Here is an 18,590-nt window from a genome sequence, read left to right as displayed (position 1 = left end):
AGGAAAGCTCGTTGCTCTTGGCGACGCGGTAGAAACGTTGAGAGATATCGTCACTATTGTCGACGCGGTATCAAGTCAAAGTTAAGTTTCATTGCATATGGGTCAAGGCAATGGCTAGGAAAGCGTAAACAAAGGCCGAGGCAAATCGCAAACGCGAAGCATCATAGAGATATTAAAAGTAATTGCTATTCATCTTACTTGAAGGTTTAGATTATTATCTGCACGCGCGCACACACACACACACACACACACACACACACACACACACACACACACACACACACACACACACACACCACAGTGAGTAGCCTACATGTACATGTTATATACAGTGCATATTTTTTTATTTTTGATTATTTGAGTTATATTAGGATGTCATCATTGGAAAGTGATCTGCGGGCCGCACATCGCATGCTCGCGGGCCGCAGGTTGAGAACCACTGATCTGAGTTAATAGCTAAATCTAAAAGTTCGTATTTTTTGTAATTAAGTCCACCTTGAATATTAATATGTAAGAAGGTGAGGACATTTTTGGGCTTACCTATTTGGAGAGTCCATCGGTGATGTGTTGGTCGAGGATATCGGGTGATAAACCTCGGATCATCAGATAGTCTTGAGCTGCTTTACATGCCGCTAAGAGGAACTGGTCACGATCGAGAGATCGAGATTTTCGTTAGCAGCAGCAACCAGAACTTTAACAATGAATGCGATGACTTGTGAAGGCTTAATGACTGGCCGAATGGCAAGTTGTACTTCAGTTGGCTCTTGTTCCCTGTATCGTGATTGTGGTGTTTGTTTTACTGTGTCAGCATAACTGCGGTTTTTTTTGTTGTTGTTTGCTAGTAGATGGTTGATTGACAAAGGTGGTTTGTTGAGGTAGTGTTGGGAACTTGCCGATAGGTACTGGTGCGGTTTGCACACGTTGAGTCTTGGAGAATTTTGCCTTGATAGCGGCAACAAACTGGAATTTGGGGCAGCCTCGGAAACATGCCACGTGTTGACCTCCACAGTTACTACACATGGTGTTGTTTCTTTCTTTCGGGCAGTTGTTGATGGTATGATCGCCTGAGCATCGAACGCAGCGTGTTTTGGAGGTACAAGCGTTTTTCGTGTGTCCAAAACGCTGACAGTTAAAACACTGTAAGATATTATTATCAGGGAAGTTAGGCTCCTCGAATCGAAAACGACGGAACCACAGAATTATTCCGTTTTTCAGGAAGGAGGTGGCCTGGGTGATGTCAGTGACATTGATTTTGATAAGAGGCGTGACTTGCTGCGTTTCGCTGATCTTATTCTAGAGAAGTTAGAAAATTTAACTTCACGTAGTATTAATTCCTCGTCAATTTCTTGGTCCAAGGTATCGAGAGGTATACCTCAGATGACGATGGTTTTTCTGGGGGAGTCTGAAGGTACCCATTGAGTTAAGGGGATACCACCGAAAGCATCCGTTGGCCATGCTTTGAGAAGAATGGCATAGTCTTTAGGATATTCGGTTTTGATAAGTATTCCACCACGGGGTAATCGGCGAACGTTGTTGAACTTGACGCTTGGGAATAGTCGTCGAAGTTCAGCAGCTATTTGTGGTTGTCTTACTGTCACGGGGATACCTCTGCAATAATTGCAGGTGGCATTTTAGAAGTAGCGGAGTTAGAGGAAGAGTTGGGAGCTATTGAGTTTACCATGGGACGTAATTCGGGGCACTTGCTGATTTTGACCGAGCTAGTTGAAGTCGCAGTGAGGGTGGACAGAGAATCGCTAGAAGTGTTCGGGTCATCATCGGTAGAAAGAGCCGTGCTTGCGGTGGCTTGTAGTTTCAGGTGCCCGGCGTTGGTAAGGGACGGGCCCTGCGAGTGGGTGGTCGGTCTGGGTATCTTCTTCATGGCCGTTCGTTTTTCCTGTGAGACCCCCAGAGTGGGTGTTTAGCTTGGTGGAAGACTTGGTAGGGAAAATAACACCTGTGGTAGAGCTTTAATTGAGAGTCTAGTAGGATCGAAAAGCAATATGTAGCCCTGAAAAGGACTGAGGAAATTCGGATTGTATAGAACCTTCACAAAATTAACTGCACTAACGAAAGCTAGTAGCGTTCACTATCACTCGTTGACAACGTCGTCGTGACTCGTGTCTAAGATTCCACCGCGAGGTAGGTGGCGCATGTTGTTGAACTTGATGCTTGGGAAGAGTCGTCGAAGTTGAGGCAATTTGGGGTTGTCTAACGGTCGCGGGGATACCCTCTACGATAATTGCAGGTGGAATCTTGATGGTAGTGGAGTTAGTGAAAGTATTGGTAGACTTAGAATTTTCCGTGGGACGTGTTTTGGGGCTCTTGTTGGTCTTGGCAGAGCAAGATGAAGTGGCAGTGACGGTAGAAATAGAATCACTTCATGTGTTAGGGCCTTCGTTGGTTAAGAGTGCCACGCTAGCGGCAGCTAACAATTTCAAGCGCTCGGTGTTGGTTAGGGACGGGCCCTGCGAGCGTGTAGTCGGTGTTACTTTCTTCTATTATCATGGCTGTACGGTTTTTCAGTGAGACTCCCAGGGTGGGAGTTCAGCTTAGTGGTAGACTCGGTAAGGGGGGAAAAGCACCTGCAGTATAGCTTTTAATAAGAGGCTTGTATAAATCAAGAAAGCAGTAAGTAGCCCTGAAAAGGACTGAAGTACTTTGGAATATAAAGAGCGCTTACTAAATCGACTACTATAGACGTTAGCTAGTAGCGGTCTCGTCTGTGACTCTCGTCGACAGAGCTCGTCTGTGTGACCATCTAACACGCTGTACACTCACCATTCTTTTGACATTAGTAGGAAGGAAACACTGGATAGGAATTTAGGTTAATTTATAATGTCGTTCACCAAAGGGAACGAAAAATAACCAGGGGTGGTCAGAAGCTACTGTTTCTCTTCACCCCACAAGCGACGAGATAAATTTTACGAAGTACGTGATTGGTGAAGTGAACTTAAGTGGCAAGATATTTGTTTATCTGAAATGGTGATTACAGATGACCCCGAAATTAATATACTTGTGTGATTGTTTAAGGAGCATCGGAAAGAGCTGCTGAGGAGGCCCCCGAGTCTGTAAGAGATCGAAGACTGAGACGAGAGACTGAGCAACTCATTCATCTGCTTGAAGGTTTCTTAGACGTAAATTTAGTCGTAAAAAGATGAAATGAGACGAGTAGAGAGATGCAAACAGTACGTTAGCCTGGTTAAAACTCATGATCTAAATTAACCGAAATTTTGATACTAGAATTTGATGAGTTAAGATGCGTTCTAACTAGCTTCATTTCAGGGCTTGGACCTATAAATCAAAGTATTTTGATGTGGGGGGGGGGAATGGGAGTATCCCGAGAAAAACCAATTTCACAAGACGAAAGAAAACAACCCCACCAGTCCCCAATGCTGGAAGTAAGAAGGCATACATGATTAGTCATTCGAGTTTACATTCAGGGCTTGTATGTAATTGTATGGTGAGAGGTATCACTGTCAAGATCGTGGGGTGGCTGCTGGTTGTGGAAATTGTCTTGTCAATTGTGTTTGGTTGTTTGCTTTTCTGTAGTATTTAGCTGCTAGATAGGTACCGTATTTTCCGCCTAATAAGCCGAATTTCTGGCCCTAAATTTTGGACCTGATTTTTGGGGGTCGGCTTATTGGCCGATCACTCCTTTCGGAAATCTCTTCTTCTTAGGAAATGTTTTTCTTTTGAAAATTACCATAGGCGGTAATTTTGTCCCATCACCAAAGCACGTTAAGACTACAGTGAAACGTTGTTTCTAGAATTTCATTGGTTACCTAATTTCAGTGAGTGGAGCCAATAACGAATGACATATTGATTCCATCTCTGTCTCAATACGACACGTTCTCCTTTACTACAGAACGCCAATGATCACACACAACATGCATGCTGACGCTGAAACGAGACTAAGAAATCATTTTGAAAAAACTTGTCACTTCTTAAAAATGGCTTCGGCTTATTGGGCGGTAATAAGCAAGAACCCTCATTTTCAGAGCTTAAAATTGGCCTCGGCTTATTCGGCGATTCGGCTTATTAACCGGAAAATACGGTAAGTCTTTTCTTGAGAGGTAGGGTGGTGCTTGCTTTGTCAAATTAATCAATCGGTGTGTACCTGGGGAGTCGATATGCTAGTTATATGTCAAGATTCTGGGCCTGTTGTAATTTCTAAAGATGGAAGAGGGGTGCTTTTGCAGTGATCATGTTGCTGTATTCAATGATCGGCCGAATGTAAATTCTGTATATGGTGAGAATCGTTTTTGTTCTACATCCTTTGACGATACTACTGATTCTTCTGAGGTAGTAGATTCGTTTATAGACTTTTGAGAGAATGGTTTTAAAGTGATCAGTCCAAGTTAGCTTCTTGTTGAACGTAATGCCAAGGAATTTTATAGTTGAAGAAAATTTAAGTTTAGTGTCCATCATATTAAGTTTAACTTTAGAGATAGATTTTGTTTTTCCTCGAGATTTTGCGTTTGAATATTATAGCTTGTGTTTTAATGGCATTAAGCGCGACCCTCCAGGTGTTGCACCAGATGGTAATGCTATTTAATGTGGATTGGACTTTAGCAGATGTCCAACAGAGGGGATTGGTTTGCCAAGCTTCAGATTTTTATGTCTAAGCATTTTTTGATATTTTGGATAACCAGCGTAGGATGCTGCATGTGGTTTCTTGACATGGCCTCTGGCAGTTACTGACATGGTGTAGACCTCCGTAATGAACACATCATGGAGAGGCTTTACGGGCAGTGTGAATATGGCCAAAGCATCGACAATTAAAACGCCTAAAAATGGCATTATTCTGCGAAGATGGAATATTTGGCTAACCATAGGGTTATTCCATTGGCAACAAGGTTGTTGACTATGGTTTGGTCTTGAAGAGCAAGTTTCACGAGTGGGACTGGTAGTCCAGTCTTGAAAGATTTGATTCTGTCAGTATAGAGGGGGCAGATGTTGGAAGCAGCAAGTTTGATTTCATCCATACTAGTTTAGCAGAGTGCCTTGAATGAAAGCACTTAACTATATAGGTAAAAACGGCTCGTTTGGGTCACTGTCACGACCGAAGAAGGTCGAAATGTTGTTCACTCCTCTACGTTAAAAAAAAAAAAATCTCAACCCAAACGAGCCATTTTTCATATATATTTCTCTACAAGTGGGTTTCCTCGACATCATTGAGAGGACTTAACTACTATTCCCCTTTCGGGATTCTTCCGACTTCAGATTATTCAATATTCTGGAAGTTTTTAAGTATTTTTCGTACAATATCAGGCTGACAAGTGGCTGGAATGCCTTCAGTAATGATAGCTGGGGGTTTTCAGCATTCCTACAAGTGGTGGAGACTTCCATGGGATAGTATTATCTGGCTTAATATTGGATGGTGCAGGCTTTACTGGAAGATTGCAAAGAAAATTGCAGTTTCAGACGAGTCTTCTGAATTATTAGCGGATTTTCTAGACAACTGATGATGTATTCTTGGTCTTTCTTCGACGGTGAATGGCATGTATACTAAGTTTACTGTAACTGTCATGCTTTCATATGAGGCTCAAGGTGTACATCTGCATAAAGTAGTTCCAAGTTCTTAAACTACTTTATTTTTAATTAAAGTTTTCAGAATAAATAGCAGGAAAAATTTACTAATAGTTTTTCTTTATTACATTTTTGTATTTATTTCAGAATAGTTTTATAATTTGGTATACAAATTTTTTATTAAACCCGTTAACTTAATTTTTATATCAGAATTTTAACATTACTAATAAAATATTGTAATTTATTACAAATCTTACAACTGATGTATAGAAAATCCTATTAGAGTAAGTGAACTTAATTCAGGAATCTTTTCAGTACCCTTTGTGTAACTATGTAATGTTTGCAGGATAGAATAACAGAGCTATGTAAATAAATGGAGTATTTATCTTTAAGCCATTTATCCCAGGAACTTTGTTTAATGTAAAGGATGAATTAACCTTATCAGTGGTATGCCGTAAGTCAACATACACAAATTTGACTACCAGATTGAAGAAGTTAAATTAAGGATTAGTGGATATTTAGATTGGCTAAAAGTCGTTGCATCCATGGTAAAGGAATTATGTTATCTAATTCGGATTATAAATGTAGGCTCAGACATTAAAGAACTAACAGGCATATTAGAGAATATTCAAGATTTACCTTGTATGAAAGAACTTCAACAGTGTGTAAACTGTTTATCTACAGAATAAATTAGGATAGATGAGTGGAAACGAACTGGTTCAGTGAATATAACATTATGCTTGGTAGGAATACTAGTAAGTATAGTGTTATACACAGTACATGAGGAATTGGCTTTAATGCAATTTTGGAAGTTAGATGGGTTATGTAAATTCAAAATGAAAACCAAAACAGGGCTAGGCAACAATAGTAGGTTGTCTTATTCAGAGGCCTCTGAAGTGGTTGCTTTACTTGACGGTGACCCATCTAATTAGGACGAAGATTGATTTGTTAGAGACTGACAAAATTTGAAGTTATTTAACCAATTGATGAGGTCAGCTAACTATAAAGTGAATATTACAAATCAAAATTATGAGGGAAAATTAATAGGATTAAAAATCACTGTCACTAACACCACCAACAAAAATGTTCGAGAAGCAAGATGAAAAAAGTTGTTCGAGAATTCAAAGACGATTAGAATGAGAATTAGTTAATTGAAGATGACCATAGATTTAAGAAACAAACGCTAAGAGAGCATGAATTTGGAATGAGTAACAAGACATTAGGACTTTCCGGGTTAGTTGTCATCTGTAGGGATACGAGTAAGACATACACCAAAATCTGTCGAAGAGTTTGGAGGTGAGGCTCATCACTTGACTGATTTTGCATGTGTAGACGTTAAACTTCAGTTATTCAGTATAGAGACAATTGACCTACAATAATCATGTGATGTGATTATCGTATTCAACCACTTGAACATTGTGATAAGATAAAGGCTTGTGCATTATACAAATGGATCAGCAACAGTGAGTCGGTGTTTTGTTCTTTCAACACGAATTCTGAAGATGAGAACATAACAAAAGAACAGTGTCTAGAAGACAGGAAGAAAGGAATCACTTGACTGTAAATGATTATCTTCAATGTGATGTAATAGCTAGATGATATTAACATAATTATGAGATAATAATGTTAATTTTTTGCTTGTCATATCAAGTCTTTATATAATTATATAGTTTAATGAGTATCAAGAATGTAATTGTGGTATGTAATTGTTATTGTAGTGTGTTAATGTTTATTAGATACAAACACGAGCAAAGTACATATGATTCATGTTTAAAGTTTATTAGAAATGATTGATGTGTGTGTCATATATTTTAAAGATCAATTTAACTATGAGGATATTTAAAGACTAAAGGAGTAAAAGCAGTAACTTGTTACCCTGTTAAAGATTGACTGGCTAAACATGCAGAATATCAGCGAACATATTGTAAATGTCCCAAGATGTCTAAGCGGAATGATAGAAATGGAGAGGTTTACTTAGAATAGAAATATCTAAAGCAGGGAAAATTTTGTACATTTCAAATGCTTCATGTATTGAGCAGTTATATGCAGTAAGGAGAAGTGTAATGTATATTTACAAAATTATAAAGTATTATCTAATGGCAATTACCTTAAAAGAGAGATGTTGAGAAACGTTTCTACTCGTCTATTTATGCAAGTGACGCTATTAAGGTCATGAGAAGGGTAACGAAAGTCTCTTTCATAAGATGAAACTAAGGTTGTTATTGAGAGACTGTCGTCATTGCAGCATGGGAGAAACTGCTGCAAATGCTAAATCCTTCCTTGCCATCACAATGGAAAGTCGCGAATTTGATGCAGTATCCATTTCAGAAGTATATGTATGGATACAAGTAAGCAGGCTGCCAACTTACTGACTTCATCTGTAAACAACGAGCAAGTGATTTTTGATTGTGAAACAATCAAGGAAAATAACCAATTAAGTGTCAGATCTACTTGAGGGCAGTTGTGTACACTATTTGGAATATTGGAAAGAGTTTGTATTAAAACTGGTGTTTGAAGCTCAAACGTTAGTTCTTATGAATTCAAAGTAGGTTCTGCAAAACTTGTGTTTGGAGGCCAAAGAGCGAGAAGAAATTGGGTGTTTGAAACCATTGCAGCCATCACCAGGTGAACCTCTGAATCTGAATAATGTTCGTGACCACTCCAGTGATGAGTTTACGTTTCTCACCTAAACTCTCTAAGTAACTTACTACAATTACTCATGCCATTGGATAACATAGTCGAAAACAGTGGAGTTGATACATTGTAATGACTTTGTTTTGTTGGTTATACTAAAAGAGCTTAGTTGTGTTTAGTTTAATCAAAGTAGTCAAAATGCATTGTAATATAGCTTTTCGAAAGTATATTAAAACTGCTTTATTTTGCAAAACTTAGTGTCTGAATCAGGTTCTTTAAATATAAGTATATCGAGTTAGTGCTTGTGTGCTCCATTGGCCACTGCATTTCTCAGTTAATATGGATAAATTGTCGAGTGGAAGAATTAGCCAGCATGCAACAGCTAGCCTACCCAGACTGTCTGTCTTGTATGTTTTTCATCTTGTGGTAGATGATGCTCTCATGAGGGAGAGTCAACTTTGATTCAAGTATTGGAATTACAATGGTCACTGTTCTAGTTGTGCATGAAATGTGGTTGGTACTGTAAGTGGGTAGATTCAGTGGGTTCCAATGGTGAGTTGCTTTTGAGGGTAGTCTGCTGTTGTCGTTAGACGTTGCATGAGGGAAGTAGTAGGGAAAGTAAGCCAAGAGATAGGTGTGAGAGTTTAGTGTTTTCTAGCAGAAGCTCTGTCCGACTTGATTTTCGGACACATCTACTTTCTACATTAAACAAACTACTAATTTCTTCCTTCTGATAATACATTCTTACAAACACTTCAAACAACCACCATTCCTTCACTTGTTAGCAAATTCACGTTAGAATTGGAAGTACTATAACATTGTTCAATACGTTTATATAGCTATTTATGCTGTTCTAATGATCTAGAGTATCTGAGGCCAAATAATTCAAAAATATACATTTTTGGATCTTGTGCAATTATATAAATAAGGATTAAAATTGAATATTTATAAATGGGCTCCCAACCCAAGGACAAGAAAATATTTATATCCAATGTTTTTACTTCTATGCACTGAAATGCCAGATAATCCTCACCACAGTGTACACATCATGGCTTTTACTTATAAGCACCCGACACGTGTTTGCGTCTCTCACAATTGAAGCATTGTGTTACTAAAATGTTAGTGTTTTTTGCCTTCTCCACTGTGTATCTTTGATACTCTGATTGGCTTGTGGAGACGCAAGAGAGTGAGTAAAGATAACTTTGCCTAAGCTCGATATTTGAGGTTTAGCTTGATTTCTATCCTATATTAAAGCTGAAAAAGACAATCAATGTCTCGAGGTCAAAGAATCCCATATGGATGTCAAGAAAGAAATGGAAATTGTACTCATCAACCAAGGCAAAATGACAACCTTAATATATCTATTTAGTGCAAAATATCACCAATTGATGAAAATGATTTCTATAGATATATCCAACATTTTGAAAAAAGTTCCCAATACATGGAATGGCCCTCTGAAAAATGGTCAATATTATTGAAAAGTATTTAAAGTGGTGAAGCACAAAAAGGTTATGATGCATTGTCTTTGGCAGGTTGTACATATAATAATGTTAAAGCAACTATTCTCAACCCATATGAATTATATGGAATGTGCCCAAGAAAATGAGGTTTATTTTGGTTAATGATGTAATGCTATACACATTAGCAACAGTTTCGACAAACCAAGTTATTTCTAATGCAGGAACTTAAATGCTATACAAACCTTTCGTGTATGAAAATAAAGTTGAAACACTACAAGAAGCAGGTGCTCATTTTGATTATTACAAGAACACATAAAATCACTGTTTTATAAATAAGTGTTCCCGACATTGCAGCAAAAAACTTATATCTGCTCAACAAACTAAAGTTGGGGAATCTTCTAACAATCCAGCTCACCTTATGACAATTAGAATAAAATTCCATGAAAATCATCAAGGTCTGTCTGCCATTTGTGTAAAACAACCTCCTCATGTTATGTCTAAAAAGACAGGGAGGCAACACAGAGTGCTTTTGCATCTACAAATGGGCGTTGTTTCACCAAATCATCCAATATTGTTGATTTAGAAAAGATATGCTCAAGATAGTTTCAAATGGTGTGTCCAAGAGAAAATGGAGACCAACAAATGTGCCACATAAAGACGACTGGTCTTTTGATTTGTGAAATCGTTGTTTTTAAAGCAAGTCATTCTGAAATATTTAAAGCTGTTTGGGAACTCACCATGGAAGGTTATTTAGGTTTTAACAAGACATGTGACAAAATTATGAGATTTCTTTTGGCCACAAGTTGTTTCTCTGTTTTTAAAACTTGTCGTACCCGTCAAGTAGTTACGTTTTCTGACTAAAATGTTCCTATTGGTCATGTGAAACCTATTCAAACTTTCAAAGCACCCTACAGATGTGTTATTGATTGTGTTGAATATTTAAGAAACTTCGTGATGGAACAAGTATTTGTTGACTATCATGTGTGCATCCACACAATTTTCTGAAGCTATCCTTATAAATATTTAAGACGAACATTTCTACTGCTTTGATTAATTTCTTTACTTTTATGTCTCGCCTAAAGAAATTAAGTCTGATCAGATATTAAACTTTGGGTTGTTGCAACAGGTTGTTTACCTGCTTGATGCTAAACAGATCAAATCTAGTGAATACCATCCCGGATTACAGGGTGCTCTTGAGAAATTTCATTCTATCATGACAACCTGCGATGCAGTCTCGATAATGAGACAGATTTGAATGAAGCAGCTAATTTATTATTTGCTGTTTGATCCATTTCGGTAATAATTATGGTTTAGCTCATTTGAGTTGGTATTTAGCCGTTAAGTGCATGGTGCTTTGAAGGTCCTGAAGGAACAATGGTGGAAGGATGACTCAAAGGAAATATACCTACTGGAATGTGTTTTCAGTCTGTTAGGTGTTCTGAATTGGCTCGGAAGAAATTGAAGTAATCAGAAGCTAAAATGAAAAACATTTACAACCATAAAACTAAAGAGTATAAGTTCTGTCATGGTGACATGGTCTTAGTTACGTTATCCACCATGGGACATTCATTCAAAGATAGGTACCATGTTTGCTGTGAGGTTGTTTGCAAACTCAGTGAGGCATAAGAAGGCTACCCAGCTGTGTCATGTTAATACGTTCAAGCCCTATTACATCTGAGATGCACCTAAAGCATCTTAACCATTGAGTATTCTACTGAAAGACATTCTCTTTGACTCTGGCTCTCGTAAATTTGAAAATATTGTAGATGAACACAAAATCAAATTCCGTAATTCTGATACTCTGGGCAATCTTAATGCAAAACCTCGATCACTTTCCTCCTGTAGAGAAAAATCAACTTGTTAGGTTATTGAATGTAAATTTCCAAATCTTCCTAATCAAATCAACATTGTTGTTCTTAATGTAGATATAAGTGATGTTTCTGTGAAAACAACCTTATTGTGGGGGTTCAATTAAGGCTGATAAGATACATAATGAAATACCTTATGGGCTGGAAAATGGTATTATAGATAAGAAAGATATGATACCGCTATTGGGGTTTCCTTACTTCTAACCAAACTGGACCTACACCATTTTATAAGATTGTGATGCAAATACTACCTTTATGAATAAGACTTACACAAACAACACAAAAACAATAATAATCTCGATGCACCTACACACATATACTACGTACACAACAAGATTAAAACAGTCTTGTCACACATACACTACTTACACAACAAAATTTGTAATAATATGCTTTACAAATCAGTATATTTGTTTTGTTGAACATTACCTATGTATTACTTCCAAGAATACTCAGTTAAATATACATTGAAGTGTTATAAAAGCAGATTTGTTTATGTGAAAAAGTATAAAATCGGTCACCAACCTACTACTCCACAATCAGTTACAATAAAACCTTTAAAATTAACTCCAGTGTGCCTTTTAAGAAAGTAAAACTAAACATTCGTTCAATGATCAATTCATAGAAGTATCTGGTTAAACTTACGCCGTATAAACAAGGTATGTGAATTAGGAAATATCGTATATAAACTCTGGACCAATAATTTTAGTTTTTACAATGATATTCACCAAACACTAAATGTACAGTGACTAGACACAGTGTTGCTAAAAGAAGATTGATTAGAATGAAAAGGTTGTCAAATATAGTACAACTATTTTCTTCTGTTATGATTTTAATTTTAAAAACGCCTCTCACACTTTTACGTGTCTTCTTCAATAACGTTCATTACAATATATTTCTACATTTCTATCAATGTGTTTTACAATACGTTACTAGGAGAAACATCAAAGATGGCGAGGTCGTACTTCTAATTGTTGTCAACAGAGGACGCACCATCAGGGACGCGTTGCAGAAACTAGAACAAAATGAAAGATCGATTCTATTGGAATATGTGAGATAACATGATTATCTTAATTATCCTACGTTTAGAAAAATTATTGTTATATATTACATAAATATGTCAAATAATTTACAATGACTAATTGTGATTTCTCAGTATCAATAACTTTATTGTTAATCAAAGACAAAAGAAAGATTTTGTTTGCATAAACATTTCATTTGGGAACACCACGTTGGCATCACTTTGCAAAAACAATTTCACATGCATACGTCACAAACTTCGTAACTGAAAGATTTGTTCAGAAAGCTCCAAAATACGCTATGATACTATTTACGAAATTTTGTTAATGTGTAAAAAAAAAAAAACCAGACTTATTGTTTTATGGTTAAATTACATCCCATGAGTATTAGTTTCTAACACACTTTTATCTTCTATGGAAAAACTCGTGTTTTGTCATAACCTGGTGTAAAATCACATATTTAACAAGCTTAATGGAACATTTGTGAATGAAACTTCAAGATATACTAACATGCTGTTTAAGAAAACTTTAGTTATAAAATACGGACACACACTTCGATATAATAGTACCTGCCATATATAGATGTTCGAGTAGGTTATCATAAATCAAGCATAATAGGCAAGTAATCTAAGCTCCTTTATTTTAGAAACTATATAAAACCTTTGAAAACTAAACTGCTTATCCCAACATCATTTTGACCTTGATATACCAGTCTTATACATCTTCAAACAGATGTGAGTAAATGTTTGTAAAGTATCACACAAACATATACTTATTGTATATTATTACACAATATACTTTGCAACTAAAACAAACTTTATGTCTACTACACATTAACTCTGACAATGGTTTTATATCAAGATAACTTTATACATTTAGCTTTGTGTAATGTTATCTGAAACGTAAGAATATATATTAATAATGTTTGATGTTTCAATTAGGAATTATTTTCTACTTTTGGGTTACTATTTTCTAGGTTTGATATAGAACTCAGGTATTTTTCGTTTATATAAAACACAAATTTAGATACATAGCCTAACTTTTCGAAGTTGTAATAATTTAGACGTCTATAAATATCAGTGTCGTCCATCTTGCGATTTGAACAATTTTTACCTGAGGAACAAATTCACCCGAGAGTATAACAACCTTTGATATTTATAAATAACACAATGCGTGTGGATTACCAAGATTAAATTAGCTGTCATACAAGTTAGTGTATAAAGTTATATAGGGAATTTGGAAGGGGCTTCGTAAAAAATTCCGTTTTTCGCTACATTTTAGTAAAAATAGGTGAAAAGGTCTGTCTTAACAAAGTAACTTAATTCTACAAAAAAAAGTTACTGCACAGTTACACTTCCCCAGAGTATGTAGTGGATGTATCTTATCGCCCATTCACACTGGTTGTGGTCTTTATTTCAAATAAATTGCTTCAAAAATGGTTGTTTAGAGAAAAAAAACACACCTATATAATGATTAAATAAACATTTGAAGTTATTCAGTAATTTATGGACCAACCGTCAGATAAAATCATTCAATATATATCATCTACAAAGTCCTTACAATATATGAAGATACACTGCTGGCCAAAACTTTAAGGCCAATAAACATAAAGAAAAAATTTGCATTTTGCGTTGTTATACTCAACCACTTATTTGAGTAGAGCTTCGAAAGATGGCAGTGAGAAAAGAGAAAATAAAAATAAACAACTTTTTAGCATTTAGTAAAGAAAATGTGAACACTATGAAATTAGCCTAACTACTAGCTGGTCGAAAGTTTAAGACCATACTGAAACGAAGCGTATTTACATCACGAAATTTAGTCATTTGTATTCAAGCATTAGCGTTGTCAACATCTCCTGCTGACATTTCCTGTGTTACATAGGGTAAAAACATGGCAAAGGCTAAAAAGGTGACAGAGTTTGAACGTGGCAGAAATGTCGAGCTGCAAAAGCAAGGTCTTTCTCAACGTGCCATCGCTGGTGAGATTGGGCGTAGTAAAACTGCTATTGCAAATTTTTTAAAAGACCCTGAGGGATATGGAACAAGAATTACAAGTGGCCAGCCCAAGAAAATTTCGCCGGCGTTGAGGAGGAAGATTCAACGGGTTGTCGATTGTTGAACCAGATTAAGGCCCTTACGGACGCAGAATGCAATTCAAGAACAATAAGACAGCATCTGCGAGTGAAAGGTTTTAAAATCCGTAAACGTCTTGAAAGGCCACGCCTCCTTCCACACCACGAAACAGCTCGGTTAAACGTTTCTGAGAAGCACCAAACATGGGACGTAGAAAAGTGGAAAAAATTTAATCTGGATGATCCAGATGACTTCCAACATTACTGGCACGATAAGGATATCTCACCGGAAACATTTTCTACACGACACAGTGGAGAAGGCACCATCATGATCTATGGTGCTTTCTCTTTCCATGGAACAATGGAGCTTCAGGTTATAGAGGGGCCTCAAACAGCAGCTGGCTACATTGGTGTGTTGGAGAGAGCATCCATATTGACTAGAAATGGCTGAATATTTCAGCAGGACAACACTGCAATCCACAATGCCTGCAGGACATAGGACTTTTCCATGGCGAATAACCCTGATTCTTTTGGACCATCCAGCGTGTTCACCCAATCTGAACCACATTGAAAATGTTTGTGGGTAGATGACAAGGAAAGTCTATAGAAATGGATGTCAATTCCAAACAATGCATGATTATCGTAAAACCACCTTCACCACTTGGAATAACATTCAAGCCAGCCTTCGGAAAACACTTATATTGACCATGTCAAAGCGAATGTTTGCAGTTATTAGCAATGATTGCCGTGCAACTCACTGCTGAGACCTCTTGTTGAGCATTTCCTACCCTGTTTAGAACTTCTTTTTGGTATGGTCTTAAACTTTTGACCAAAACAGAAAAATAAAAAACAACCTTAAAAGACACACTAATTCGATTAAAAACCTGAAACAAGACAAAAACATTAAAAGTATAAAAACAGGTAAACGAAACGCTATAGTCATAATGTACACAAATGAATACATTCACGAAATGAAGAACATCCTATCAGACACAAAGAAGTTTAAACCAATACCCTTCAGTGGCAAAAGTCACCCACTGCCTCTCCGATAAGAATGTATAATAATGGAAATCAAACTCCATTTGGAAGTGACACAGGTCATATATACAAAAGTTACTTTTGAAAGATATATTTGCAGTCATTAAATACCTAAATCACCTGGAGCTAACAAACTATATTATGTATATTACCATCCTCAATACCTCCAAAATTAAGAATTCGCTAATTTATTAATCAGTTAACCATCCTAATTTAAAATCTCCATTCGTCTGTGCTAAATTTAACTTTAATTCCAATCACGTGTTAGTAATACTTTCAATTGCAAGTGTTGCTAAGACTCCAAGTTTATGCTCTTTATAGATAAATTCTGTAATAAAGACAACCAAAAGCAATGCTTTATTACAGATGTGCTAGTGTATCACACATACTGGATACTACATGTTACACATTCAATTAGATAAACAATATTTTATGTCGTGAAAGTTATAAGCTTTGTAATTATGTATTTTACAATCATATGGTCTTCAATTAATATGAACAGTGAGCTTCTTATGGTCAAATATGTTATCGTACTTTATCACCTTCTTCCCTACATTCTGGATTCTTTCCCTCTAGCCTGTCAGTTCTAAACTATAGATAACTAGCTTAAATAACCCTTGATCAGTTTTTCATTATTATGTTTTCCCCTTTTAAAAAATTAAATATTCAAACAAAACTTATTTTTAAAGATTTTTTTATATGCTTGTTTATTCCTTATGATTTTTTTATATGAATTTCGCCAAAGCTATACGAGGGCTGTCTGCGCTAACCCTCCTTAATTTAGCAGTGTAAGACTAGACGGAAGGCAAGCTAGTCATCACTACCAACTTTTGGGCGACACTTTTACCAACGAATAGTGGGATTGACCATTACATTATAACGCCTTTACGACTGGGAGGGCGAGCATTTTTGGTATGACTTGGACTCGAACCAACGACCCTCGGAGCGCGGGTCGAGCACACTAACCCCTGGCCATGTCAGGCCTTATGATTTGATATGTAGCATTAAGAGCTTTCTCTTTTTAAATGAGTTAAATTGTCTGTTTATATATTTATATAATAGTTTTTCATATTTGTGTATATAAGTACCTAACTGTATACTGTAAATAAGGAAAACATTTCTTTCAAAATTTGTCTTTGTTCTACTATTTATGTTCGATATATAAACCCCTTTTTAATTTTGTTTAATATTTAAGAAATATCGTCAGGGCGCATTAAGCCTCGATTTTAAGATTTGTTAATAACTCGTAGTCTTAAGATGTCAATGCCGGCATTATCTTAAGCAATACACTGTATTCACGTTTGGCAGATCATAAAGTGACAAGCAAAGCACGTGCTGATACATAATGGACTTTATTTTAAAACTGGAAAGTGGGTTTAGCTTATTATGAAACGATTACAACACGGGTAAACTATATTGTTCCGGCACCTGATCCATGTACAGGGATGTCCGCAGGAAGGACAAGAGCGGGCAGTTGAACATTTGTATTTCACAAAAAGATGCTCGTATTATGATGCAAACTTATCATTGTAGTTAAACTAGATAAACTTAGTATATACAATAAAACTGTCAATCTGTGCTCGCAATTACGCATACAGAAAACACATTGTTTTAGCCAATTGACTTACAGTGTCAAAGCTGAGCCTCTATGTACATGTTTTTCTCTTTGGAATATTTCTGTAGGCCTCCATATTCGCGAAAGTAGGTTTTCTCTGGGTATACTCCGGTTTGTTTTTTCAGTGTCCATTTCTTCAAGTAATCGATATACGTGTGTGTGTGTGTGTGGATTTACGAATATATACATGTATATTATAACCATACTTTTTTAAGTCAAAACACATTAAAATACACGCACACACTCGTGTAATGTTGTAATGTCTGTATGTGAGTATCACATCACTAACTCATAATCGATGTTCTTCTTGCCCTCCTATGTCTTCCCAGTTACGTCATCGACCGACCGAACTCCTCTGGATGTCTACAATTCCATACTTCTACGTGTCAATACATCAACATGTGCGGACACTCTCTCTTCCTCGTTTTTAGCTTTGCTCTGACGTCTTACATACTAATATATCAGGTAAAAATTCACCTTTGTTACGCTTCTTAGTTTCCTGCAGGTCTGAAATAATTGGTTGCACAGGTCTGCGAATTTTCACTTCATAAAAATTGTTTAGATTTTAATAAGGAATTTTCCATAATCTAGTTGTGCACATATCGAAAAGTAATATTCTTCTTTTTTCTATTAATTAAGAAAGTTTCATAAATCCGGAATAAAGAAAACATATTACCGTTTCTCAGCGCCTCAAATTGTTTTTTAGGCTTCAGTCTATTAATTTTGATGCTTGTAATCCTAATTACCTGTAAAGACTGTATTGGATTGGTTATTATAAAAAATAATATTTTGTGGGTACACTCAATTCAGAGTCGTAGTGCTTTATCATGTTTAATAACTCCCGAAAAGAACTGCATGGCACCCACGTGAACATACATTTCTATAGCATCTAATATCGACCTACACTAAAAAATAACCGTTTTATAACAAAGAAATGCCTCGTTATTTTACGGAACATACGCATGTTTTCTGATCTACGCTGGTAAGCATCGTGAAATCACGCTGCTAACCAACGTAATCAACACTGCGGCCCGCTCAGGCACCGCCTTTCAAGCCCATGGCGCAAATAACATGGCATTGCAAAGTAGCTAGCGCGGGGCTAGATGCGCGTACGCGCGTGTTTATCAGCTATAGCCGGACTCTGCTGACGCAGTGCTGGATGCGGGGTCATGAACTAGGTCGCTCGCGGCACCGGAAGCGAGAATTTTGAATTCACACAAAGGAATCAGCAGTGCCAGTGGATCGTGGATGCAGTTTGTTCCGAATAGAGTCTAGCAGTCAACTTGCGTTCTACACCTCATCAGTTTATTTACCACTTGTTTAGACCTACGCAATCCAGATTCAGTTTAATTTAAA

General features: G+C 36.7%; 1 protein-coding gene across 1 annotated transcript in view; it reads left to right on the top strand.

The window, feature by feature from the left end:
• The window catches only part of LOC143231585 (uncharacterized), a 71,491-nt gene that overhangs the window by 44,818 nt on the left and 8,083 nt on the right, over positions 1 to 18,590 (top strand). The window contains exon 3 of the mRNA XM_076466103.1: positions 17,564 to 17,699. The gene's annotated coding sequence lies outside the window, so the exon portion shown is untranslated. The remainder of the gene's footprint in view (positions 1 to 17,563; positions 17,700 to 18,590) is intronic.

Source organism: Tachypleus tridentatus, chromosome 11 (assembly GCF_004210375.1).
Source record: "Tachypleus tridentatus isolate NWPU-2018 chromosome 11, ASM421037v1, whole genome shotgun sequence".
NCBI classification, from domain to species: domain Eukaryota; kingdom Metazoa; phylum Arthropoda; class Merostomata; order Xiphosura; family Limulidae; genus Tachypleus; species Tachypleus tridentatus.
This window is presented reverse-complemented; position numbering and strand designations above follow the sequence as displayed.